The sequence below is a fragment of the Lissotriton vulgaris genome, chromosome 8 (genome assembly GCF_964263255.1).
Source record: "Lissotriton vulgaris chromosome 8, aLisVul1.2, whole genome shotgun sequence".
Classification (NCBI taxonomy): domain Eukaryota; kingdom Metazoa; phylum Chordata; class Amphibia; order Caudata; family Salamandridae; genus Lissotriton; species Lissotriton vulgaris.
Genome location: NC_141696.1, coordinates 155,207,150 through 155,230,181, shown reverse-complemented (window position 1 = coordinate 155,230,181; position 23,032 = coordinate 155,207,150). Strand labels below are relative to the sequence as shown.

General features: G+C 42.4%; 23 non-coding genes across 23 annotated transcripts; all 23 read left to right on the top strand.

Moving 5' to 3' along the window:
- Positions 1–1,052: 1,052 nt before the first annotated feature.
- On the top strand, positions 1,053–1,135 carry TRNAL-UAG (transfer RNA leucine (anticodon UAG)). The gene has a single exon. It is a non-coding gene; the product is annotated as a tRNA-Leu (tRNA).
- A 632-nt stretch (positions 1,136–1,767) lies between these two features.
- Positions 1,768–1,850, top strand: TRNAL-CAG (transfer RNA leucine (anticodon CAG)). Its single transcript has one exon. It is a non-coding gene; the product is annotated as a tRNA-Leu (tRNA).
- Positions 1,851–2,041: 191 nt separating this feature from the next.
- Positions 2,042–2,124, top strand: TRNAL-AAG (transfer RNA leucine (anticodon AAG)). The gene has a single exon. It is a non-coding gene; the product is annotated as a tRNA-Leu (tRNA).
- Positions 2,125–3,148: 1,024 nt separating this feature from the next.
- On the top strand, positions 3,149–3,231 carry TRNAL-UAG (transfer RNA leucine (anticodon UAG)). The gene has a single exon. It is a non-coding gene; the product is annotated as a tRNA-Leu (tRNA).
- A 632-nt stretch (positions 3,232–3,863) lies between these two features.
- Positions 3,864–3,946, top strand: TRNAL-CAG (transfer RNA leucine (anticodon CAG)). Its single transcript has one exon. It is a non-coding gene; the product is annotated as a tRNA-Leu (tRNA).
- A 191-nt stretch (positions 3,947–4,137) lies between these two features.
- On the top strand, positions 4,138–4,220 carry TRNAL-AAG (transfer RNA leucine (anticodon AAG)). Its single transcript has one exon. It is a non-coding gene; the product is annotated as a tRNA-Leu (tRNA).
- A 1,024-nt stretch (positions 4,221–5,244) lies between these two features.
- On the top strand, positions 5,245–5,327 carry TRNAL-UAG (transfer RNA leucine (anticodon UAG)). Its single transcript has one exon. It is a non-coding gene; the product is annotated as a tRNA-Leu (tRNA).
- Positions 5,328–6,233: 906 nt separating this feature from the next.
- Positions 6,234–6,316, top strand: TRNAL-AAG (transfer RNA leucine (anticodon AAG)). Its single transcript has one exon. It is a non-coding gene; the product is annotated as a tRNA-Leu (tRNA).
- Positions 6,317–7,340: 1,024 nt separating this feature from the next.
- On the top strand, positions 7,341–7,423 carry TRNAL-UAG (transfer RNA leucine (anticodon UAG)). Its single transcript has one exon. It is a non-coding gene; the product is annotated as a tRNA-Leu (tRNA).
- Positions 7,424–8,329: 906 nt separating this feature from the next.
- TRNAL-AAG (transfer RNA leucine (anticodon AAG)) lies at positions 8,330–8,412 on the top strand. The gene has a single exon. It is a non-coding gene; the product is annotated as a tRNA-Leu (tRNA).
- A 2,634-nt stretch (positions 8,413–11,046) lies between these two features.
- Positions 11,047–11,129, top strand: TRNAL-UAG (transfer RNA leucine (anticodon UAG)). Its single transcript has one exon. It is a non-coding gene; the product is annotated as a tRNA-Leu (tRNA).
- A 632-nt stretch (positions 11,130–11,761) lies between these two features.
- TRNAL-CAG (transfer RNA leucine (anticodon CAG)) lies at positions 11,762–11,844 on the top strand. The gene has a single exon. It is a non-coding gene; the product is annotated as a tRNA-Leu (tRNA).
- A 191-nt stretch (positions 11,845–12,035) lies between these two features.
- On the top strand, positions 12,036–12,118 carry TRNAL-AAG (transfer RNA leucine (anticodon AAG)). The gene has a single exon. It is a non-coding gene; the product is annotated as a tRNA-Leu (tRNA).
- A 1,023-nt stretch (positions 12,119–13,141) lies between these two features.
- On the top strand, positions 13,142–13,224 carry TRNAL-UAG (transfer RNA leucine (anticodon UAG)). Its single transcript has one exon. It is a non-coding gene; the product is annotated as a tRNA-Leu (tRNA).
- A 632-nt stretch (positions 13,225–13,856) lies between these two features.
- Positions 13,857–13,939, top strand: TRNAL-CAG (transfer RNA leucine (anticodon CAG)). Its single transcript has one exon. It is a non-coding gene; the product is annotated as a tRNA-Leu (tRNA).
- A 191-nt stretch (positions 13,940–14,130) lies between these two features.
- On the top strand, positions 14,131–14,213 carry TRNAL-AAG (transfer RNA leucine (anticodon AAG)). The gene has a single exon. It is a non-coding gene; the product is annotated as a tRNA-Leu (tRNA).
- A 1,024-nt stretch (positions 14,214–15,237) lies between these two features.
- On the top strand, positions 15,238–15,320 carry TRNAL-UAG (transfer RNA leucine (anticodon UAG)). The gene has a single exon. It is a non-coding gene; the product is annotated as a tRNA-Leu (tRNA).
- A 2,012-nt stretch (positions 15,321–17,332) lies between these two features.
- Positions 17,333–17,415, top strand: TRNAL-UAG (transfer RNA leucine (anticodon UAG)). The gene has a single exon. It is a non-coding gene; the product is annotated as a tRNA-Leu (tRNA).
- A 906-nt stretch (positions 17,416–18,321) lies between these two features.
- TRNAL-AAG (transfer RNA leucine (anticodon AAG)) lies at positions 18,322–18,404 on the top strand. The gene has a single exon. It is a non-coding gene; the product is annotated as a tRNA-Leu (tRNA).
- A 1,023-nt stretch (positions 18,405–19,427) lies between these two features.
- Positions 19,428–19,510, top strand: TRNAL-UAG (transfer RNA leucine (anticodon UAG)). Its single transcript has one exon. It is a non-coding gene; the product is annotated as a tRNA-Leu (tRNA).
- Positions 19,511–20,142: 632 nt separating this feature from the next.
- Positions 20,143–20,225, top strand: TRNAL-CAG (transfer RNA leucine (anticodon CAG)). Its single transcript has one exon. It is a non-coding gene; the product is annotated as a tRNA-Leu (tRNA).
- Positions 20,226–21,523: 1,298 nt separating this feature from the next.
- Positions 21,524–21,606, top strand: TRNAL-UAG (transfer RNA leucine (anticodon UAG)). Its single transcript has one exon. It is a non-coding gene; the product is annotated as a tRNA-Leu (tRNA).
- A 906-nt stretch (positions 21,607–22,512) lies between these two features.
- TRNAL-AAG (transfer RNA leucine (anticodon AAG)) lies at positions 22,513–22,595 on the top strand. The gene has a single exon. It is a non-coding gene; the product is annotated as a tRNA-Leu (tRNA).
- The last annotated feature ends 437 nt before the right edge of the window (positions 22,596–23,032 follow it).

Genomic DNA, 23,032 nt, shown 5'->3' with positions numbered 1-23,032 from the left:
AAACACCCCTGTACCCCAAAACCCAAACCCTGCCCTAAAACCTAAAAACACCCCTGTACCCCAAAAACAAACCCTGTCCTAAAACCTAAAAACACCCCTGTACCCCAAAACCCAAACCCTGCCCTAAAACCTAAAAACACCCCTGTACCCCAAAACCCAAACCCTGCCCTAAAACCTAAAAACACCCCTGTATCCCAAAACCCAAACCCTGCCCTAAAACCTAAAAACACCCCTGTACCCCAAAACCCAAACCCTGCCCTAAAACCTAAAAACACCCCTGTACCCCAAAACCCAAACCCTGCCCTAAAACCTAAAAACACCCCTGTACCCCAAAACCCAAACACTGCCCTAAAACCTAAAAACACCCCTGTACCCCAAAACCCAAACCCTGCCCTAAAACCTAAAAACACCCCTGTACCCCAAAACCCAAACCCTGCCCTAAAACCTAAAAACACCCCTGTACCCCAAAACCCAAACACTGCCCTAAAACCTAAAAATACCCAAACACCCCAAAACATATACATCAGTACCCCAAAACATATACTCTTATACTCATACTTATTTTAAAAAATACTTAAATTAATATATTTAATTTATAATATTTAAAAACGAAATAAATATTTTTTGATAATTAATAATAATTAAATCAATTATAAAATATTAAATAAAAAAAAAAAAAAAATTAAATACTTACCAATACTTACGATGTAATGGTATGCGTTGTAATAGCATCTGCTATGTAATGCCATGCGTTGTAATGGCATGCATTATAATGGTATTTGCGATGTAATAGCTGCGTTGTAGCAGCATTACGTTGTAAAAGATGCGTTGTAGCAGTAACACACCCCTAAATAGCTGGTGAGAGGTATGAGGTATTCTAAAAGCATAAAAATTGTACACCTGTGAAATGAAATGCTTTCACATGTGATCTTCTGTGTTTATTGTCCTGTGCATAAAGTTGCACCTTGTGTTTGAAGGTTTAAATTATTTCAGGCTTGCATGGAGGCAGAAATTTCTGAGTGACTTTTATACATTTCTTAAGACTCTGCACTGTCAGGATGGCCGAGTGGTCTAAGGCGCTGTGTTTAGGCCGCAGTCTCCTCTGGAGGCGTGGGTTCGAATCCCACTTCTGACATGACTTTTGGAGATGTAATCTCCTTTTTCAGGTTAACATCTGATGGAAGTTGCATCTGTTGGTCTTCACCTGGGATGTGATTCCGTCCTCATCTAGTCAAGAGAGCTGGGGTTTCTCATATATTTCGGTTGTATAAAGTCTTGCTGACAAAGTGCAGTCCTTACTATATGAGCATAGGACCCATGTAAGAGCTCATCTGGAAGAGTCATGCTCTTGTATGCCCTGGCCAGACAGGCCATGCAAATATGGAAGAATGCCTAGCATCTGGTAGACAGTTGGACTCCAGCACACTTACGGCAATTTCCTCAGGGCTGTGATCAGGGGCTGCTTAGATTTGCGTATTCCACCCTATGTTGTGACATTGAAATTCCTTGTTGAATTTGCTTTAGCTAGCCAAGAGGTGGCTGTTGACTCAATTTCAAAGCAGCTTTGGGCCTTTCAAGTGGCTGGTTAATAGCACTTTCTCTTTGTACGCCTTAAAGGTCTAAAGAGTTCTTCATAGGTACTGCTCTCTATGGATTGTTCAAAGATCTGTTGGAAGTACTTATAATAGGATAAATAAATTGAGGGCATGCCTTTTCGGTACCCCACTTGCATGGCTGTCTGGCCTGTGGAAGGATCCACAAATGCAAGTCAGGATGGCCGAGTGGTCTAAGGCACTGCGTTCAGGTCGCAGTCTCTTCTGGAGGCGTGGGTTCAAATCCCACTTCTGACAATTGTGTGTTTACTCTACTTTTTTCTTGGGAGAGAAAAAATCAGATCATTTCCCTCACATGGGCTTATATGGTTGTCTACTTGGAAAAGTGCAGTGAGTTTTTTTCTTGCTCTAGCCACTCAGGACCTAAGTTGTGTGCTTTTTTTGGTTCACAATATCTTTCCCTCTCTGTAGATGATCAAGCAAATGTGGTCAGGATGGCCGAGTGGTCTAAGGCGCTGCGTTAAGGCCGCAGTCTCTCCTGGAGGCGTGGGTTCGAATCCCACTTCTGACAAAACTTTAAGTCCATTTTGTCTCTGAGTTCTTTTAGAATCTCAGCTAAAAATTGGCAGTGCATATAATATCTGAATAAGTAACAAACTTCAGTTTCAACTGCAAATTAATTTGCCCAATTCTGTCTTCAAGCTCGTATAATATTCTTCTAGCACTCGTGGTGTTTTATGTGTTTTTTGGGGGGTGCTTAAAAAGTCCCTTTTATTAATTAAATGGGTTACATTCAGTCTTGTGATATTTTTGGTTTCCAATAAGTAGATTGTTAATTTTATGTAACCTCATTTTCTAATGCTCCATTCAAGAGATGTTTCCACTATGAAATGCAGAGCAAGGGGAAAGAGCACAAGTGATAGAGCGAGTGAGTGAGAAGGGGTGTTGAGGAAGGAGAGAATGAAACAAAGACAGAGTGAGTGAACAGCAGGTAGGCCTAGAAGAGGAGACTAGAAGTGAAGGCGACATACTTTTCCCTGCTTTTGACCTCCCACCCATCCCAAACTGACCACAAACGTACCATCTATGCAACGTTGGTATGCAGAAATTCACGTCTCAGCCAGTGAGGGTAAGTCCCAGGCCAGGGGCTAGAGAGCAAAAGACTGCATGTGCTCAGACGTTCCCTGCTAGGGACAGTTGATCTGAAACAAGGTCTGCTCTCTTGTATCCAGCAAGGATCTAGAAATCCTGCATGAATCTGCAAGGCACAATGACAGCATACATTTGCATAATATGCCCCACCTTCTGCCTTCCTACTTCCTGTGCAGTAGTTGTTTGTGTAGAGAGAGAGGTCGCAGGCAAGGTAATTTTGTGAGTAGGATACAGGACCCTAAATAGCTGGTGAGAGGTATGAGGTATTCTAAAAGCATAAAAATTGTACACCTGTGAAATGAAATGCTTTCACATGTGATCTTCTGTGTTTATTGTCCTGTGCATAAAGTTGCACCTTGTGTTTGAAGGTTTAAATTATTTCAGGCTTGCATGGAGGCAGAAATTTCTGAGTGACTTTTATACATTTCTTAAGACTCTGCACTGTCAGGATGGCCGAGTGGTCTAAGGCGCTGTGTTTAGGCCGCAGTCTCCTCTGGAGGTGTGGGTTCGAATCCCACTTCTGACATGACTTTTGGAGATGTAATCTCCTTTTTCAGGTTAACATCTGATGGAAGTTGCATCTGTTGGTCTTCACCTAGGATGTGATTCCGTCCTCATCTAGTCAAGAGAGCTGGGGTTTCTCATATATTTCGGTTGTATAAAGTCTTGCTGACAAAGTGCAGTCCTTACTATATGAGCATAGGACCCATGTAAGAGCTCATCTGGAAGAGTCATGCTCTTGTATGCCCTGGCCAGACAGGCCATGCAAATATGGAAGAATGCCTAGCATCTGGTAGACAGTTGGACTCCAGCACACTTACGGCAATTTCCTCAGGGCTGTGATCAGGGGCTGCTTAGATTTGCGTATTCCACCCTATGTTGTGACATTGAAATTCCTTGTTGAATTTGCTTTAGCTAGCCAAGAGGTGGCTGTTGACTCAATTTCAAAGCAGCTTTGGGCCTTTCAAGTGGCTGGTTAATAGCACTTTCTCTTTGTACGCCTTAAAGGTCTAAAGAGTTCTTCATAGGTACTGCTCTCTATGGATTGTTCAAAGATCTGTTGGAAGTACTTATAATAGGATAAATAAATTGAGGGCATGCCTTTTCGGTACCCCACTTGCATGGCTGTCTGGCCTGTGGAAGGTTCCACAAATGCAAGTCAGGATGGCCGAGTGGTCTAAGGCGCTGCGTTCAGGTCGCAGTCTCTTCTGGAGGCGTGGGTTCAAATCCCACTTCTGACAATTGTGTGTTTACTCTACTTTTTTCTTGGGAGAGAAAAAATCAGATCATTTTCCTCACATGGGCTTATATGGTTGTCTACTTGGAAAAGTGCAGTGAGTTTTTTTCTTGCTCTAGCCACTCATGACCTAAGTTGTGTGCTTTTTTTGGTTCACAATATCTTTCCCTCTCTGTAGATGATCAAGCAAATGTGGTCAGGATGGCCGAGTGGTCTAAGGCGCTGCGTTAAGGCCGCAGTCTCTCCTGGAGGCGTGGGTTCGAATCCCACTTCTGACAAAACTTTAAGTCCATTTTGTCTCTGAGTTCTTTTAGAATCTCAGCTAAAAATTGGCAGTGCATATAATATCTGAATAAGTAACAAACTTCAGTTTCAACTGCAAATTAATTTGCCCAATTCTGTCTTCAAGCTCTTATAATATTCTTCTAGCACTCGTGGTGTTTTATGTGTTTTTTGGGGGGTGCTTAAAAAGTCCCTTTTATTAATGAAATGGGTTACATTCAGTCTTGTGATATTTTTGGTTTCCAATAAGTAGATTGTTAATTTTATGTAACCTCATTTTCTAATGCTCCATTCAAGAGATGTTTCCACTATGAAATGCAGAGCAAGGGGAAAGAGCACAAGTGATAGAGCGAGTGAGTGAGAAGGGGTGTTGAGGAAGGAGAGAATGAAACAAAGACAGAGTGAGTGAACGGCAGGTAGGCCTAGAAGAGGAGACTAGAAGTGAAGGCGACATACTTTTCCATGCTTTTGACCTCCCACCCATCCCAAACCGACCACAAACGTACCATCTATGCAACGTTGGTATGCAGAAATTCACGCCTCAGCCAGTGAGGGTAAGTCCCAGGCCAGGGGCTAGAGAGCAAAAGACTGCATGTGCTCAGACGTTCCCTGCTAGGGACAGTTGATCTGAAACAAGGTCTGCTCTCTTGTATCCAGCAAGGATCTAGAAATCCTGCATGAATCTGCAAGGCACAATGACAGCATACATTTGCATAATATGCCCCACCTTCTGCCTTCCTACTTCCTGTGCAGTAGTTGTTTGTGTAGAGAGAGAGGTCGCAGGCAAGGTAATTTTGTGAGTAGGATACAGGACCCTAAATAGCTGGTGAGAGGTATGAGGTATTCTAAAAGCATAAAAATTGTACACCTGTGAAATGAAATGCTTTCACATGTGATCTTCTGTGTTTATTGTCCTGTGCATAAAGTTGCACCTTGTGTTTGAAGGTTTAAATTATTTCAGGCTTGCATGGAGGCAGAAATTTCTGAGTGACTTTTATACATTTCTTAAGACTCTGCACTGTCAGGATGGCCGAGTGGTCTAAGGCGCTGTGTTTAGGCCGCAGTCTCCTCTGGAGGCGTGGGTTCGAATCCCACTTCTGACATGACTTTTGGAGATGTAATCTCCTTTTTCAGGTTAACATCTGATGGAAGTTGCATCTGTTGGTCTTCACCTGGGATGTGATTCCGTCCTCATCTAGTCAAGAGAGCTGGGGTTTCTCATATATTTCGGTTGTATAAAGTCTTGCTGACAAAGTGCAGACCTTACTATATGAGCATAGGACCCATGTAAGAGCTCATCTGGAAGAGTCATGCTCTTGTATGCCCTGGCCAGACAGGCCATGCAAATATGGAAGAATGCCTAGCATCTGGTAGACAGTTGGACTCCAGCACACTTACGGCAATTTCCTCAGGGCTGTGATCAGGGGCTGCTTAGATTTGCGTATCCCACCCTATGTTGTGACATTGAAATTCCTTGTTGAATTTGCTTTAGCTAGCCAAGAGGTGGCTGTTGACTCAATTTAAAAGCAGCTTTGGGCCTTTCAAGTGGCTGGTTAATAGCACTTTCTCTTTGTACGCCTTAAAGGTCTAAAGAGTTCTTCATAGGTACTGCTCTATATGGATTGTTCAAAGATCTGTTGGAAGTACTTATAATAGGATAAATAAATTGAGGGCATGCCTTTTCGGTACCCCACTTGCATGGCTGTCTGGCCTGTGGAAGGTTCCACAAATGCAAGTCAAGATGGCCGAGTGGTCTAAAGCGCTGCGTTCAGGTCGCAGTCTCTTCTGGAGGCGTGGGTTCAAATCCCACTTCTGACAATTGTGTGTTTACTCTACTTTTTTCTTGAGAGAGAAAAAATCTGATCATTTCCCTCACATGGGCTTATATGGTTGTCTACTTGGAAAAGTGCAGTGAGTTTTTTTCTTGCTCTAGCCACTCATGACCTAAGATGTGTGCTTTTTTTGGTTCACAATATCTTTCCCTCTCTGTAGATGATCAAGCAAATGTGGTCAGGATGGCCGAGTGGTCTAAGGCGCTGCGTTAAGGCCGCAGTCTCTCCTGGAGGCGTGGGTTCGAATCCCACTTCTGACAAAACTTTAAGTCCATTTTGTCTCTGAGTTCTTTTAGAATCTCAGCTAAAAATTGGCAGTTCATATAATATCTGAATAAGTAACAAACTTCAGTTTCAACTGCAAATTAATTTGCCCAATTCTGTCTTCAAGCTCTTATAATATTCTTCTAGCACTCGTGGTGTTTTATGTGTTTTTTGGGGGGTGCTTAAAAAGTCCCTTTTATTAATGAAATGGGTTACATTCAGTCTTGTGATATTTTTGGTTTCCAATAAGTAGATTGTTAATTTTATGTAACCTCATTTTCTAATGCTCCATTCAAGAGATGTTTCCACTATGAAATGCAGAGCAAGGGGAAAGAGCACAAGTGATAGAGCGAGTGAGTGAGAAGGGGTGTTGAGGAAGGAGAGAATGAAACAAAGACAGAGTGAGTGAACGGCAGGTAGGCCTAGAAGAGGAGACTAGAAGTGAAGGCGACATACTTTTCCATGCTTTTGACCTCCCACCCATCCCAAACCGACCACAAACGTACCATCTATGCAACGTTGGTATGCAGAAATTCACGCCTCAGCCAGTGAGGGTAAGTCCCAGGCCAGGGGCTAGAGAGCAAAAGACTGCATGTGCTCAGACGTTCCCTGCTAGGGACAGTTGATCTGAAACAAGGTCTGCTCTCTTGTATCCAGCAAGGATCTAGAAATCCTGCATGAATCTGCAAGGCACAATGACAGCATACATTTGCATAATATGCCCCACCTTCTGCCTTCCTACTTCCTGTGCAGTAGTTGTTTGTGTAGAGAGAGAGGTCGCAGGCAAGGTAATTTTGTGAGTAGGATACAGGACCCTAAATAGCTGGTGAGAGGTATGAGGTATTCTAAAAGCATAAAAATTGTACACCTGTGAAATGAAATGCTTTCACATGTGATCTTCTGTGTTTATTGTCCTGTGCATAAAGTTGCACCTTGTGTTTGAAGGTTTAAATTATTTCAGGCTTGCATGGAGGCAGAAATTTCTGAGTGACTTTTATACATTTCTTAAGACTCTGCACTGTCAGGATGGCCGAGTGGTCTAAGGCGCTGTGTTTAGGCCGCAGTCTCCTCTGGAGGCGTGGGTTCGAATCCCACTTCTGACATGACTTTTGGAGATGTAATCTCCTTTTTCAGGTTAACATCTGATGGAAGTTGCATCTGTTGGTCTTCACCTGGGATGTGATTCCGTCCTCATCTAGTCAAGAGAGCTGGGGTTTCTCATATATTTCGGTTGTATAAAGTCTTGCTGACAAAGTGCAGACCTTACTATATGAGCATAGGACCCATGTAAGAGCTCATCTGGAAGAGTCATGCTCTTGTATGCCCTGGCCAGACAGGCCATGCAAATATGGAAGAATGCCTAGCATCTGGTAGACAGTTGGACTCCAGCACACTTACGGCAATTTCCTCAGGGCTGTGATCAGGGGCTGCTTAGATTTGCGTATCCCACCCTATGTTGTGACATTGAAATTCCTTGTTGAATTTGCTTTAGCTAGCCAAGAGGTGGCTGTTGACTCAATTTAAAAGCAGCTTTGGGCCTTTCAAGTGGCTGGTTAATAGCACTTTCTCTTTGTACGCCTTAAAGGTCTAAAGAGTTCTTCATAGGTACTGCTCTATATGGATTGTTCAAAGATCTGTTGGAAGTACTTATAATAGGATAAATAAATTGAGGGCATGCCTTTTCGGTACCCCACTTGCATGGCTGTCTGGCCTGTGGAAGGTTCCACAAATGCAAGTCAAGATGGCCGAGTGGTCTAAAGCGCTGCGTTCAGGTCGCAGTCTCTTCTGGAGGCGTGGGTTCAAATCCCACTTCTGACAATTGTGTGTTTACTCTACTTTTTTCTTGAGAGAGAAAAAATCTGATCATTTCCCTCACATGGGCTTATATGGTTGTCTACTTGGAAAAGTGCAGTGAGTTTTTTTCTTGCTCTAGCCACTCATGACCTAAGATGTGTGCTTTTTTTGGTTCACAATATCTTTCCCTCTCTGTAGATGATCAAGCAAATGTGGTCAGGATGGCCGAGTGGTCTAAGGCGCTGCGTTAAGGCCGCAGTCTCTCCTGGAGGCGTGGGTTCGAATCCCACTTCTGACAAAACTTTAAGTCCATTTTGTCTCTGAGTTCTTTTAGAATCTCAGCTAAAAATTGGCAGTTCATATAATATCTGAATAAGTAACAAACTTCAGTTTCAACTGCAAATTAATTTGCCCAATTCTGTCTTCAAGCTCGTATAATATTCTTCTAGCACTCGTGGTGTTTTATGTGTTTTTTGGAGGGTGCTTACAAAGTCCCTTTTATTAATGAAATGGGTTACATTCAGTCTTGTGATATTTTTGGTTTCCAATAAGTAGATTGTTAATTTTATGTAACCTCATTTTCTAATGCTCCATTCAAGAGATGTTTCCACTATGAAATGCAGAGCAAGGGGAAAGAGCACAAGTGATAGAGCGAGTGAGTGAGAAGGGGTGTTGAGGAAGGAGAGAATGAAACAAAGACAGAGTGAGTGAACGGCAGGTAGGCCTAGAAGAGGAGACTAGAAGTGAAGGCGACATACTTTTCCCTGCTTTTGACCTCCCACCCATCCCAAACCGACCACAAACGTACCATCTATGCAACGTTGGTATGCAGAAATTCACGCCTCAGCCAGTGAGGGTAAGTCCCAGGCCAGGGGCTAGAGAGCAAAAGACTGCATGTGCTCAGACGTTCCCTGCTAGGGACAGTTGATCTGAAACAAGGTCTGCTCTCTTGTATCCAGCAAGGATCTAGAAATCCTGCATGAATCTGCAAGGCACAATGACAGCATACATTTGCATAATATGCCCCACCTTCTGCCTTCCTACTTCCTGTGCAGTAGTTGTTTGTGTAGAGAGAGAGGTCGCAGGCAAGGTAATTTTGTGAGTAGGATACAGGACCCTAAATAGCGGATTGGTGTCAGTACAACGCGATGTATTACAACGCGTTCCGTTACAACGCGATTTTTACATCGCAAATACCATTACAATGCATGCCATTACAACGCATGGCATTACATAGCAGATACTTTTACAACGCATGGCATTACATCGTAAATATAGGTAAGTATATCTTTTTTAAAAAAAATGTAATAAAGTTAATTAAATTAGTTTAAAATAATAAAAATAATATAACATTTTTAAAACAGTAATTAATTTAATTATAGTAATTTAATTAATATTAAAATTGATATTAATTTAATATATTTAAAATAATATAATTAATGAAATATAAAAAATTTATAAATAGAAAATAATATAATGTAATTAATTACAATAAATATAATTATAATTTAATTAAATTATAAATAATACATAATATAATTATATTTAATAAAATTAAAAGAATTTAATTAATTAAACATTTTTAAATAATATAATTTAATTATAATCGTTTATTAATACAATTAAATTAATAATTGTAAATATAGTTATAAATGTAATTAAATTAAATACAATTAATTTAATTAATTTAAATAAAGTCGTAATACCCCTGTACCCCCAAAAACAAACCCTGCCCTAAAACCTAAAAACACCCCTGTACCCCAAAACCCAAACCCTGCCCTAAAACCTAAAAACACCCCTGTACCCCAAAACCCAAACCCTGCCCTAAAACCTAAAAACACCCCTGTACCCCAAAACCCAAACCCTGCCCTAAAACCTAAAAACACCCCTGTACCCCAAAACCCAAACCCTGCCCTAAAACCTAAAAACACCCCTGTACCCCAAAAACAAACCCTGTCCTAAAACCTAAAAACACCCCTGTACCCCAAAACCCAAACCCTGCCCTAAAACCTAAAAACACCCCTGTACCCCAAAACCCAAACCCTGCCCTAAAACCTAAAAACACCCCTGTACCCCAAAACCCAAACCCTGCCCTAAAACCTAAAAACACCCCTGTACCCCAAAACCCAAACCCTGCCCTAAAACCTAAAAACACCCCTGTACCCCAAAACCCAAACACTGCCCTAAAACCTAAAAACACCCCTGTACCCCAAAACCCAAACCCTGCCCTAAAACCTAAAAACACCCCTGTACCCCAAAACCCAAACCCTGCCCTAAAACCTAAAAACACCCCTGTACCCCAAAACCCAAACCCTGCCCTAAAACCTAAAAACACCCCTGTACCCCAAAACCCAAACACTGCCCTAAAACCTAAAAATACCCAAACACCCCAAAACATATACATCAGTACCCCAAAACATATACTCTTATACTCATACTTATTTTAAAAAATACTTAAATTAATATATTTAATTTATAATATTTAAAAACGAAATAAATATTTTTTGATAATTAATAATAATTAAATCAATTATAAAATATTAAATAAAAAAAAAAAAAAAATTAAATACTTACCAATACTTACGATGTAATGGTATGCGTTGTAATAGCATCTGCTATGTAATGCCATGCGTTGTAATGGCATGCATTATAATGGTATTTGCGATGTAATAGCTGCGTTGTAGCAGCATTACGTTGTAAAAGATGCGTTGTAGCAGTAACACACCCCTAAATAGCTGGTGAGAGGTATGAGGTATTCTAAAAGCATAAAAATTGTACACCTGTGAAATGAAATGCTTTCACATGTGATCTTCTGTGTTTATTGTCCTGTGCATAAAGTTGCACCTTGTGTTTGAAGGTTTAAATTATTTCAGGCTTGCATGGAGGCAGAAATTTCTGAGTGACTTTTATACATTTCTTAAGACTCTGCACTGTCAGGATGGCCGAGTGGTCTAAGGCGCTGTGTTTAGGCCGCAGTCTCCTCTGGAGGCGTGGGTTCGAATCCCACTTCTGACATGACTTTTGGAGATGTAATCTCCTTTTTCAGGTTAACATCTGATGGAAGTTGCATCTGTTGGTCTTCACCTGGGATGTGATTCCGTCCTCATCTAGTCAAGAGAGCTGGGGTTTCTCATATATTTCGGTTGTATAAAGTCTTGCTGACAAAGTGCAGTCCTTACTATATGAGCATAGGACCCATGTAAGAGCTCATCTGGAAGAGTCATGCTCTTGTATGCCCTGGCCAGACAGGCCATGCAAATATGGAAGAATGCCTAGCATCTGGTAGACAGTTGGACTCCAGCACACTTACGGCAATTTCCTCAGGGCTGTGATCAGGGGCTGCTTAGATTTGCGTATTCCACCCTATGTTGTGACATTGAAATTCCTTGTTGAATTTGCTTTAGCTAGCCAAGAGGTGGCTGTTGACTCAATTTCAAAGCAGCTTTGGGCCTTTCAAGTGGCTGGTTAATAGCACTTTCTCTTTGTACGCCTTAAAGGTCTAAAGAGTTCTTCATAGGTACTGCTCTCTATGGATTGTTCAAAGATCTGTTGGAAGTACTTATAATAGGATAAATAAATTGAGGGCATGCCTTTTCGGTACCCCACTTGCATGGCTGTCTGGCCTGTGGAAGGATCCACAAATGCAAGTCAGGATGGCCGAGTGGTCTAAGGCACTGCGTTCAGGTCGCAGTCTCTTCTGGAGGTGTGGGTTCAAATCCCACTTCTGACAATTGTGTGTTTACTCTACTTTTTTCTTGGGAGAGAAAAAATCAGATCATTTCCCTCACATGGGCTTATATGGTTGTCTACTTGGAAAAGTGCAGTGAGTTTTTTTCTTGCTCTAGCCACTCAGGACCTAAGTTATGTGCTTTTTTTGGTTCACAATATCTTTCCCTCTCTGTAGATGATCAAGCAAATGTGGTCAGGATGGCCGAGTGGTCTAAGGCGCTGCGTTAAGGCCGCAGTCTCTCCTGGAGGCGTGGGTTCGAACCTCACTTCTGACAAAACTTTAAGTCCATTTTGTCTCTGAGTTCTTTTAGAATCTCAGCTAAAAATTGGCAGTGCATATAATATCTCAATAAGTAACAAACTTCAGTTTCAACTGCAAATTAATTTGCCCAATTCTGTCTTCAAGCTCGTATAATATTCTTCTAGCACTCGTGGTGTTTTATGTGTTTTTTGGGGGGTGCTTAAAAAGTCCCTTTTATTAATGAAATGGGTTACATTCAGTCTTGTGATATTTTTGGTTTCCAATAAGTAGATTGTTAATTTTATGTAACCTCATTTTCTAATGCTCCATTCAAGAGATGTTTCCACTATGAAATGCAGAGCAAGGGGAAATGCACAAGTGATAGAGCGAGTGAGTGAGAAGGGGTGTTGAGGAAGGAGAGAATGAAACAAAGACAGAGTGAGTGAACAGCAGGTAGGCCTAGAAGAGGAGACTAGAAGTGAAGGCGACATACTTTTCCCTGCTTTTGACCTCCCACCCATCCCAAACTGACCACAAACGTACCATCTATGCAACGTTGGTATGCAGAAATTCACGTCTCAGCCAGTGAGGGTAAGTCCCAGGCCAGGGGCTAGAGAGCAAAAGACTGCATGTGCTCAGACGTTCCCTGCTAGGGACAGTTGATCTGAAACAAGGTCTGCTCTCTTGTATCCAGCAAGGATCTAGAAATCCTGCATGAATCTGCAAGGCACAATGACAGCATACATTTGCATAATATGCCCCACCTTCTGCCTTCCTACTTCCTGTGCAGTAGTTGTTTGTGTAGAGAGAGAGGTCGCAGGCAAGGTAATTTTGTGAGTAGGATACAGGACCCTAAATAGCTGGTGAGAGGTATGAGGTATTCTAAAAGCATAAAAATTGTACACCTGTGAAATGAAATGCTTTCACATGTGATCTTCTGTGTTTATTGTCCTGTGCATAAAGTTGCACCTTGTGTTTGAAGGTTTAAATTATTTCAGGCTTGCATGGAGGCAGAAATTTCTGAGTGACTTTTATACATTTCTTAAGACTCTGCACTGTCAGGATGGCCGAGTGGTCTAAGGCGCTGTGTTTAGGCCGCAGTCTCCTCTGGAGGTGTGGGTTCGAATCCCACTTCTGACATGACTTTTGGAGATGTAATCTCCTTTTTCAGGTTAACATCTGATGGAAGTTGCATCTGTTGGTCTTCACCTAGGATGTGATTCCGTCCTCATCTAGTCAAGAGAGCTGGGGTTTCTCATATATTTCGGTTGTATAAAGTCTTGCTGACAAAGTGCAGTCCTTACTATATGAGCATAGGACCCATGTAAGAGCTCATCTGGAAGAGTCATGCTCTTGTATGCCCTGGCCAGACAGGCCATGCAAATATGGAAGAATGCCTAGCATCTGGTAGACAGTTGGACTCCAGCACACTTACGGCAATTTCCTCAGGGCTGTGATCAGGGGCTGCTTAGATTTGCGTATTCCACCCTATGTTGTGACATTGAAATTCCTTGTTGAATTTGCTTTAGCTAGCCAAGAGGTGGCTGTTGACTCAATTTCAAAGCAGCTTTGGGCCTTTCAAGTGGCTGGTTAATAGCACTTTCTCTTTGTACGCCTTAAAGGTCTAAAGAGTTCTTCATAGGTACTGCTCTCTATGGATTGTTCAAAGATCTGTTGGAAGTACTTATAATAGGATAAATAAATTGAGGGCATGCCTTTTCGGTACCCCACTTGCATGGCTGTCTGGCCTGTGGAAGGTTCCCCAAATGCAAGTCCGGATGGCCGAGTGGTCTAAGGCGCTGCGTTCAGGTCGCAGTCTCTTCTGGAGGCGTGGGTTCAAATCCCACTTCTGACAATTGTGTGTTTACTCTACTTTTTTCTTGAGAGAGAAAAAATCTGATCATTTCCCTCACATGGGCTTATATGGTTGTCTACTTGGAAAAGTGCAGTGAGTTTTTTTCTTGCTCTAGCCACTCATGACCTAAGATGTGTGCTTTTTTTGGTTCACAATATCTTTCCCTCTCTGTAGATGATCAAGCAAATGTGGTCAGGATGGCCGAGTGGTCTAAGGCGCTGCGTTAAGGCCGCAGTCTCTCCTGGAGGCGTGGGTTCAAATCCCACTTCTGACAAAACTTTAAGTCCATTTTGTCTCTGAGTTCTTTTAGAATCTCAGCTAAAAATTGGCAGTGCATATAATATCTGAATAAGTAACAAACTTCAGTTTCAACTGCAAATTAATTTGCCCAATTCTGTCTTCAAGCTCGTATAATATTCTTCTAGCACTCGTGGTGTTTTATGTTTTTTTTGGGGGGTGCTTAAAAAGTCCCTTTTATTAATGAAATGGGTTACATTCAGTCTTGTGATATTTTTGGTTTCCAATAAGTAGATTGTTAATTTTATGTAACCTCATTTTCTAATGCTCCATTCAAGAGATGTTTCCACAATGAAATGCAGAGCAAGGGGAAAGAGCACAAGTGATAGAGCGAGTGAGTGAGAAGGGGTGTTGAGGAAGGAGAGAATGAAACAAAGACAGAGTGAGTGAACGGCAGGTAGGCCTAGAAGAGGAGACTAGAAGTGAAGGCGACATACTTTTCCATGCTTTTGACCTCCCACCCATCCCAAACCAACCACAAACGTACCATCTATGCAACGTTGGTATGCAGAAATTCACGCCTCAGCCAGTGAGGGTAAGTCCCAGGCCAGGGGCTAGAGAGCAAAAGACTGCATGTGCTCAGACGTTCCCTGCTAGGGACAGTTGATCTGAAATAAGGTCTGCTCTCTTGTATCCAGCAAGGATCTAGAAATCCTGCATGAATCTGCAAGGCACAATGACAGCATACATTTGCATAATATGCCCCACATTCTGCCTTCCTACTTCCTGTGCAGTAGTTGTTTGTGTAGAGAGAGAGGTCGCAGGCAAGGTAATTTTGTGAGTTGGATACAGGACCCTAAATAGCTGGTGAGAGGTATGAGGTATTTTAAAAGCATAAAAAATATACACCTGTGAAATGAAATGCTTTCACATGTGATCTTCTGTGTTTATTGTCCTGTGCATAAAGTTGCACCTTGTGTTTGAAGGTTTAAATTATTTCAGGCTTGCATGGAGGCAGAAATTTCTGAGTGACTTTTATACATTTCTTAAGACTCTGCACTGTCAGGATGGCCGAGTGGTCTAAGGCGCTGTGTTTAGGCTGCAGTCTCCTCTGGAGGCGTGGGTTCGAATCCCACTTCTGACATGACTTTTGGAGATGTAATCTCCTTTTTCAGGTTAACATCTGATGGAAGTTGCATCTGTTGGTCTTCACCTGGGATGTGATTCCGTCCTCATCTAGTCAAGAGAGCTGGGGTTTCTCATATATTTCGGTTGTATAAAGTCTTGCTGACAAAGTGCAGTCCTTACTATATGAGCATAGGACCCATGTAAGAGCTCATCTGGAAGAGTCATGCTCTTGTATGCCCTGGCCAGACAGGCCATGCAAATATGGAAGAATGCCTAGCATCTGGTAGACAGTTGGACTCCAGCACACTTACGGCAATTTCCTCAGGGCTGTGATCATGGGCTGCTTAGATTTGCGTATTCCACCCTATGTTTTGACATTGAAATTCCTTGTTGAATTTGCTTTAGCTAGCCAAGAGGTGGCTGTTGACTCAATTTCAAAGCAGCTTTGGGCCTTTCAAGTGGCTGGTTAATAGCACTTTCTCTTTGTACGCCTTAAAGGTCTAAAGAGTTCTTCATAGGTACTGCTCTCTATGGATTGTTCAAAGATCTGTTGGAAGTACTTATAATAGGATAAATAAATTGAGGGCATGCCTTTGCGGTACCCCACTTGCATGGCTGTCTGGCCTGTGGAAGGTTCCACAAATGCAAGTCAAGATGGCCGAGTGGTCTAAAGCGCTGCGTTCAGGTCGCAGTCTCTTCTGGAGGCGTGGGTTCAAATCCCACTTCTGACAATTGTGTGTTTACTCTACTTTTTTCTTGAGAGAGAAAAAATCAGATCATTTCCCTCACATGGGCTTATATGGTTGTCTACTTGGAAAAGTGCAGTGAGTTTTTTTCTTGCTCTAGCCACTCATGACCTAAGATGTGTGCTTTTTTTGGTTCACAATATCTTTTCCTCTCTGTAGATGATCAAGCAAATGTGGTCAGGATGGCCGAGTGGTCTAAGGCGCTGCGTTAAGGCCGCAGTCTCTCCTGGAGGCGTTGGTTCGAATCCCACTTCTGACAAAACTTTAAGTCCATTTTGTCTCTGAGTTCTTTTAGAATCTCAGCTAAAAATTGGCAGTGCATATAATATCTGAATAAGTAACAAACTTCAGTTTCAACTGCAAATTAATTTGCCCAATTCTGTCTTCAAGCTCGTATAATATTCTTCTAGCACTCGTGGTGTTTTATGTGTTTTTTGGGGGGTGCTTAAAAAGTCCCTTTTATTAATGAAATGGGTTACATTCAGTCTTGTGATATTTTTGGTTTCCAATAAGTAGATTGTTACTTTATGTAACCTCATTTTCTAATGCTCCATTCAAGAGATGTTTCCACTATGAAATGCAGAGCAAGGGGAAAGAGCACAAGTGATAGAGCGAGTGAGTGAGAAGGGGTGTTGAGGAAGGAGAGAATGAAACAAAGACAGAGTGAGTGAACGGCAGGTAGGCCTAGAAGAGGAGACTAGAAGTGAAGGCGACATACTTTTCCCTGCTTTTGACCTCCCACCCATCCCAAACCGACCACAAACGTACCATCTATGCAACGTTGGTATGCAGAAATTCACGCCTCAGCCAGTGAGGGTAAGTCCCAGGCCAGGGGCTAGAGAGCAAAAGACTGCATGTGCTCAGACGTTCCCTGCTAGGGACAGTTGATCTGAAACAAGGTCTGCTCTCTTGTATCCAGCAAGGATCTAGAAATCCTGCATGAATCTGCAAGGCACAATGACAGCATACATTTGCATAATATGCCCCACCTTCTGCCTTCCTACTTCCTGTGCAGTAGTTGTTTGTGTAGAGAGAGAGGTCGCAGGCAAGGTAATTTTGTGAGTAGGATACAGGACCCTAAATAGCTGGTGAGAGGTATGAGGTATTCTAAAAGCATAAAAATTGTACACCTGTGAAATGAAATGCTTTCACATGTGATCTTCTGTGTTTATTGTCCTGTGCATAAAGTTGCACCTTGTGTTTGAAGGTTTAAATTATTTCAGGCTTGCATGGAGGCAGAAATTTCTGAGTGACTTTTATACATTTCTTAAGACTCTGCACTGTCAGGATGGCCGAGTGGTCTAAGGCGCTGTGTTTAGGCCGCAGTCTCCTCTGGAGGCGTGGGTTCGAATCCCACTTCTGACATGACTTTTGGAGATGTAATCTCCTTTTTCAGGTTAACATCTGATGGAAGTTGCATCTGTTGGTCTTCACCTGGGATGTGATTCCGTCCTCATCTAGTCAAGAGAGCTGGGGTTTCTCATATATTTCGGTTGTATAAAGTCTTGCTGACAAAGTGCAGTCCTTACTATATGAGCATAGGACCCATGTAAGAGCTCATCTGGAAGAGTCATGCTCTTGTATGCCCTGGCCAGACAAGCCATGCAAATATGGAAGAATGCCTAGCATCTGGTAGACAGTTGGACTCCAGCACACTTACGGCAATTTCCTCAGGGCTGTGATCAGGGGCTGCTTAGATTTGCGTATCCCACCCTATGTTGTGACATTGAAATTCCATGTTGAATTTGCTTCAGCTAGCCAAGAGGTGGCTGTTGACTCAATTTCAAAGCAGCTTTGGGCCTTTCAAGTGGCTGGTTAATAGCACTTTCTCTTTGTACGCCTTAAAGGTCTAAAGAGTTCTTCATAGGTACTGCTCTCTATGGATTGTTCAAAGATCTGTTGGAAGTACTTATAATAGGATAAATAAATTGAGGGCATGCCTTTTCGGTACCCCACTTGCATGGCTGTCTGGCCTGTGGAAGGTTCCACAAATGCAAGTCAAGATGGACGAGTGGTCTAAAGCGCTGCGTTCAGGTCGCAGTCTCTTCTGGAGGCGTGGGTTCAAATCCCACTTCTGACAATTGTGTGTTTACTCTACTTTGTTCTTGAGAGAGAAAAAATCTGATCATTTCCCTCACATGGGCTTATATGGTTGTCTACTTGGAAAAGTGCAGTGAGTTTTTTTCTTGCTCTAGCCACTCATGACCTAAGATGTGTGCTTTTTTTGGTTCACAATATCTTTTCCTCTCTGTAGATGATCAAGCAAATGTGGTCAGGATGGCCGAGTGGTCTAAGGCGCTGCGTTAAGGCCGCAGTCTCTCCTGGAGGCGTGGGTTCGAATCCCACTTCTGACAAAACTTTAAGTCCATTTTGTCTCTGAGTTCTTTTAGAATCTCAGCTAAAAATTGGCAGTGCATATAATATCTGAATAAGTAACAAACTTCAGTTTCAACTGCAAATTAATTTGCCCAATTCTGTCTTCAAGCTCGTATAATATTCTTCTAGCACTCGTGGTGTTTTATGTGTTTTTTGGGGGGTGCTTAAAAAGTCCCTTTTATTAATGAAATGGGTTACATTCAGTCTTGTGATATTTTTGGTTTCCAATAAGTAGATTGTTAATTTTATGTAACCTCATTTTCTAATGCTCCATTCAAGAGATGTTTCCACTATGAAATGCAGAGCAAGGGGAAAGAGCACAAGTGATAGAGCGAGTGAGTGAGAAGGGGTGTTGAGGAAGGAGAGAATGAAACAAAGACAGAGTGAGTGAACGGCAGGTAGGCCTAGAAGAGGAGACTAGAAGTGAAGGCGACATACTTTTCCCTGCTTTTGACCTCCCACCCATCCCAAACCGACCACAAACGTACCATCTATGCAACGTTGGTATGCAGAAATTCACGCCTCAGCCAGTGAGGGTAAGTCCCAGGCCAGGGGCTAGAGAGCAAAAGACTGCATGTGCTCAGACGTTCCCTGCTAGGGACAGTTGATCTGAAACAAGGTCTGCTCTCTTGTATCCAGCAAGGATCTAGAAATCCTGCATGAATCTGCAAGGCACAATGACAGCATACATTTGCATAATATGCCCCACCTTCTGCCTTCCTACTTCCTGTGCAGTAGTTGTTTGTGTAGAGAGAGAGGTCGCAGGCAAGGTAATTTTGTGAGTAGGATACAGGACCCTAAATAGCTGGTGAGAGGTATGAGGTATTTTAAAAGCATAAAAATTGTACACCTGTGAAATGAAATGCTTTCACATGTGATCTTCTGTGTTTATTGTCCTGTGCATAAAGTTGCACCTTGTGTTTGAAGGTTTAAATTATTTCAGGCTTGCATGAATGAGAAATTTCTGAGTGACTTTTATACATTTCTTAAGACTCTGCACTGTCAGGATGGCCGAGTGGTCTAAGGCGCTGTGTTTAGGCCGCAGTCTCCTCTGGAGGCGTGGGTTCGAATCCCACTTCTGACATGACTTTTGGAGATGTAATCTCCTTTTTCAGGTTAACATCTGATGGAAGTTGCATCTGTTGGTCTTCACCTGGGATGTGATTCCGTCCTCATCTAGTCAAGAGAGCTGGGGTTTCTCATATATTTCGGTTGTATAAAGTCTTGCTGACAAAGTGCAGTCCTTACTATATGAGCATAGGACCCATGTAAGAGCTCATCTGGAAGAGTCATGCTCTTGTATGCCCTGGCCAGACAGGCCATGCAAATATGGAAGAATGCCTAGCATCTGGTAGACAGTTGGACTCCAGCACACTTACGGCAATTTCCTCAGGGCTGTGATCAGGGGCTGCTTAGATTTGCGTATTCCACCCTATGTTGTGACATTGAAATTCCTTGTTGAATTTGCTTTAGCTAGCCAAGAGGTGGCTGTTGACTCAATTTCAAAGCAGCTTTGGGCCTTTCAAGTGGCTGGTTAATAGCACTTTCTCTTTGTACGCCTTAAAGGTCTAAAGAGTTCTTCATAGGTACTGCTCTCTATGGATTGTTCAAAGATCTGTTGGAAGTACTTATAATAGGATAAATAAATTGAGGGCATGCCTTTTCGGTACCCCACTTGCATGGCCGTTTGGCCTGTGGCAGGTTCCACAAATGCAAGTCAGGATGGCCGAGTGGTCTAAGGCGCTGCGTTCAGGTCGCAGTCTCTTCTGGAGGCGTGGGTTCAAATCCCACTTCTGACAATTGTGTGTTTACTCTACTTTTTTGTTGGAAGAGAAAAAATCTGATCATTTCCCTCACATGGGCTTATATGGTTGTCTACTTGGAAAAGTGCAGTGAGTTTTTTTCTTGCTCTAGCCACTCATGACCTAAGTTGTGTGCTTTTTTTGGTTCACAATATCTTTCCCTCTCTGTAGATGATCAAGCAAATGTGGTCAGGATGACCGAGTGGTCTAAGGCGCTGCGTTAAGGCCGCAGTCTCTCCTGGAGGCGTGGGTTCGAATCCCACTTCTGACAAAACTTTAAGTCCATTTTGTCTCTGAGTTCTTTTAGAATCTCAGCTAAAAATTGGCAGTGCATATAATATCTGAATAAGTAACAAACTTCAGTTTCAACTGCAAATTAATTTGCCCAATTCTGTCTTCAAGCTCGTATAATATTCTTCTAGCACTCGTGGTGTTTTATGTGTTTTTTGGGGGGTGCTTAAAAAGTCCCTTTTATTAATGAAATGGGTTACATTCAGTCTTGTGATATTTTTGGTTTCCAATAAGTAGATTGTTAATTTTATGTAACCTCATTTTCTAATGCTCCATTCAAGAGATGTTTCCACTATGAAATGCAGAGCAAGGGGAAAGAGCACAAGTGATAGAGCGAGTGAGTGAGAAGGGGTGTTGAGGAAAAAGAGAATGAAACAAAGACAGAGTGAGTGAACGGCAGGTAGGCCTAGAAGAGGAGACTAGAAGTGAGGGCGACATACTTTTCCCTGCTTTTGACCTCCCACCCATCCCAAACCGACCACAAACGTACCATCTATGCAACGTTGGTATGCAGAAATTCACGCCTCAGCCAGTGAGGGTAAGTCCCAGGCCAGGGGCTAGAGAGCAAAAGACTGCATGTGCTCAGACGTTCCCTGCTAGGGACAGTTGATCTGAAACAAGGTCTGCTCTCTTGTATCCAGCAAGGATCTAGAAATCCTGCATGAATCTGCAAGGCACAATGACAGCATGCATTTGCATAATATGCCCCACCTTCTGCCTTCCTACTTCCTGTGCAGTAGTTGTTTGTGTAGAGAGAGAGGTCGCAGGCAAGGTAATTTTGTGAGTAGGATACAGGACCCTAAATAGCTGGTGAGAGGTATGAGGTATTTTAAAAGCATAAAAATTGTACACCTGTGAAATGAAATGCTTTCACATGTGATCTTCTGTGTTTATTGTCCTGTGCATAAAGTTGCACCTTGTGTTTGAAGGTTTAAAATATTTCAGGCTTGCATGGAGGCAGAAATTTCTGAGTGACTTTTATACATTTCTTAAGACTCTGCACTGTCAGGATGGCCGAGTGGTCTAAGGCGCTGTGTTTAGGCCGCAGTCTCCTCTGGAGGCGTGGGTTCAAATCCCACTTCTGACATGACTTTTGGAGATGTAATCTCCTTTTTCAGGTTAACATCTGATGGAAGTTGCATCTGTTGGTCTTCACCTGGGATGTGATTCCGTCCTCATCTAGTCAAGAGAGCTGGGGTTTCTCATATATTTCGGTTGTATAAAGTCTTGCTGACAAAGTGCAGTCCTTACTATATGAGCATAGGACCCATGTAAGAGCTCATCTGGAAGAGTCATGCTCTTGTATGCCCTGGCCAGACAGGCCATGCAAATATGGAAGAATGCCTAGCATCTGGTAGACAGTTGGACTCCAGCACACTTACGGCAATTTCCTCAGGGCTGTGATCAGGGGCTGCTTAGATTTGCGTATTCCACCCTATGTTGTGACATTGAAATTCCTTGTTGAATTTGCTTTAGCTAGCCAAGAGGTGGCTGTTGACTCAATTTCAAAGCAGCTTTGGGCCTTTCAAGTGGCTGGTTAAGAGCACTTTCTCTTTGTACGCCTTAAAGGTCTAAAGAGTTCTTCATAGGTACTGCTCTCTATGGATTGTTCAAAGATCTGTTGGAAGTACTTATAATAGGATAAATAAATTGAGGGCATGCCTTTTCGGTACCCCACTTGCATAGCTGTCTGGCCTGTGGAAGGTTCCACAAATGCAAGTCAGGGTGGCCGAGTGGTCTAAGGCGCTGCGTTCAGGTCGCAGTCTCTTCTGGAGGCGTGGGCTCAAATCCCACTTCTGACAATTGTGTGTTTACTCTACTTTTTTCTTGGGAGAGAAAAAATCAGATCATTTCCCTCACATGGGCTTATATGGTTGTCTACTTGGAAAAGTGCAGTGAGTTTTTTTCTTGCTCTAGCCACTCATGACCTAAGTTGTGTGCTTTTTTTGGTTCACAATATCTTTCCCTCTCTGTAGATGATCAAGCAAATGTGGTCAGGATGGCCGAGTGGTCTAAGGCGCTGCGTTAAGGCCGCAGTCTCTCCTGGAGGCGTGGGTTCGAATCCCACTTCTGACAAAACTTTAAGTCCATTTTGTCTCTGAGTTCTTTTAGAATCTCAGCTAAAAATTGGCAGTGCATATAATATCTGAATAAGTAACAAACTTCAGTTTCAACTGCAAATTAATTTGCCCAATTCTGTCTTCAAGCTCGTATAATATTCTTCTAGCACTCGTGGTGTTTTATGTGTTTTTTGGGGGGTGCTTAAAAAGTCCCTTTTATTAATGAAATGGGTTACATTCAGTCTTGTGATATTTTTGGTTTCCAATAAGTAGATTGTTAATTTTATGTAACCTCATTTTCTAATGCTCCATTCAAGAGATGTTTCCACTATGAAATGCAGAGCAAGGGGAAAGAGCACAAGTGATAGAGCGAGTGAGTGAGAAGGGGTGTTGAGGAAAAAGAGAATGAAACAAAGACAGAGTGAGTGAACGGCAGGTAGGCCTAGAAGAGGA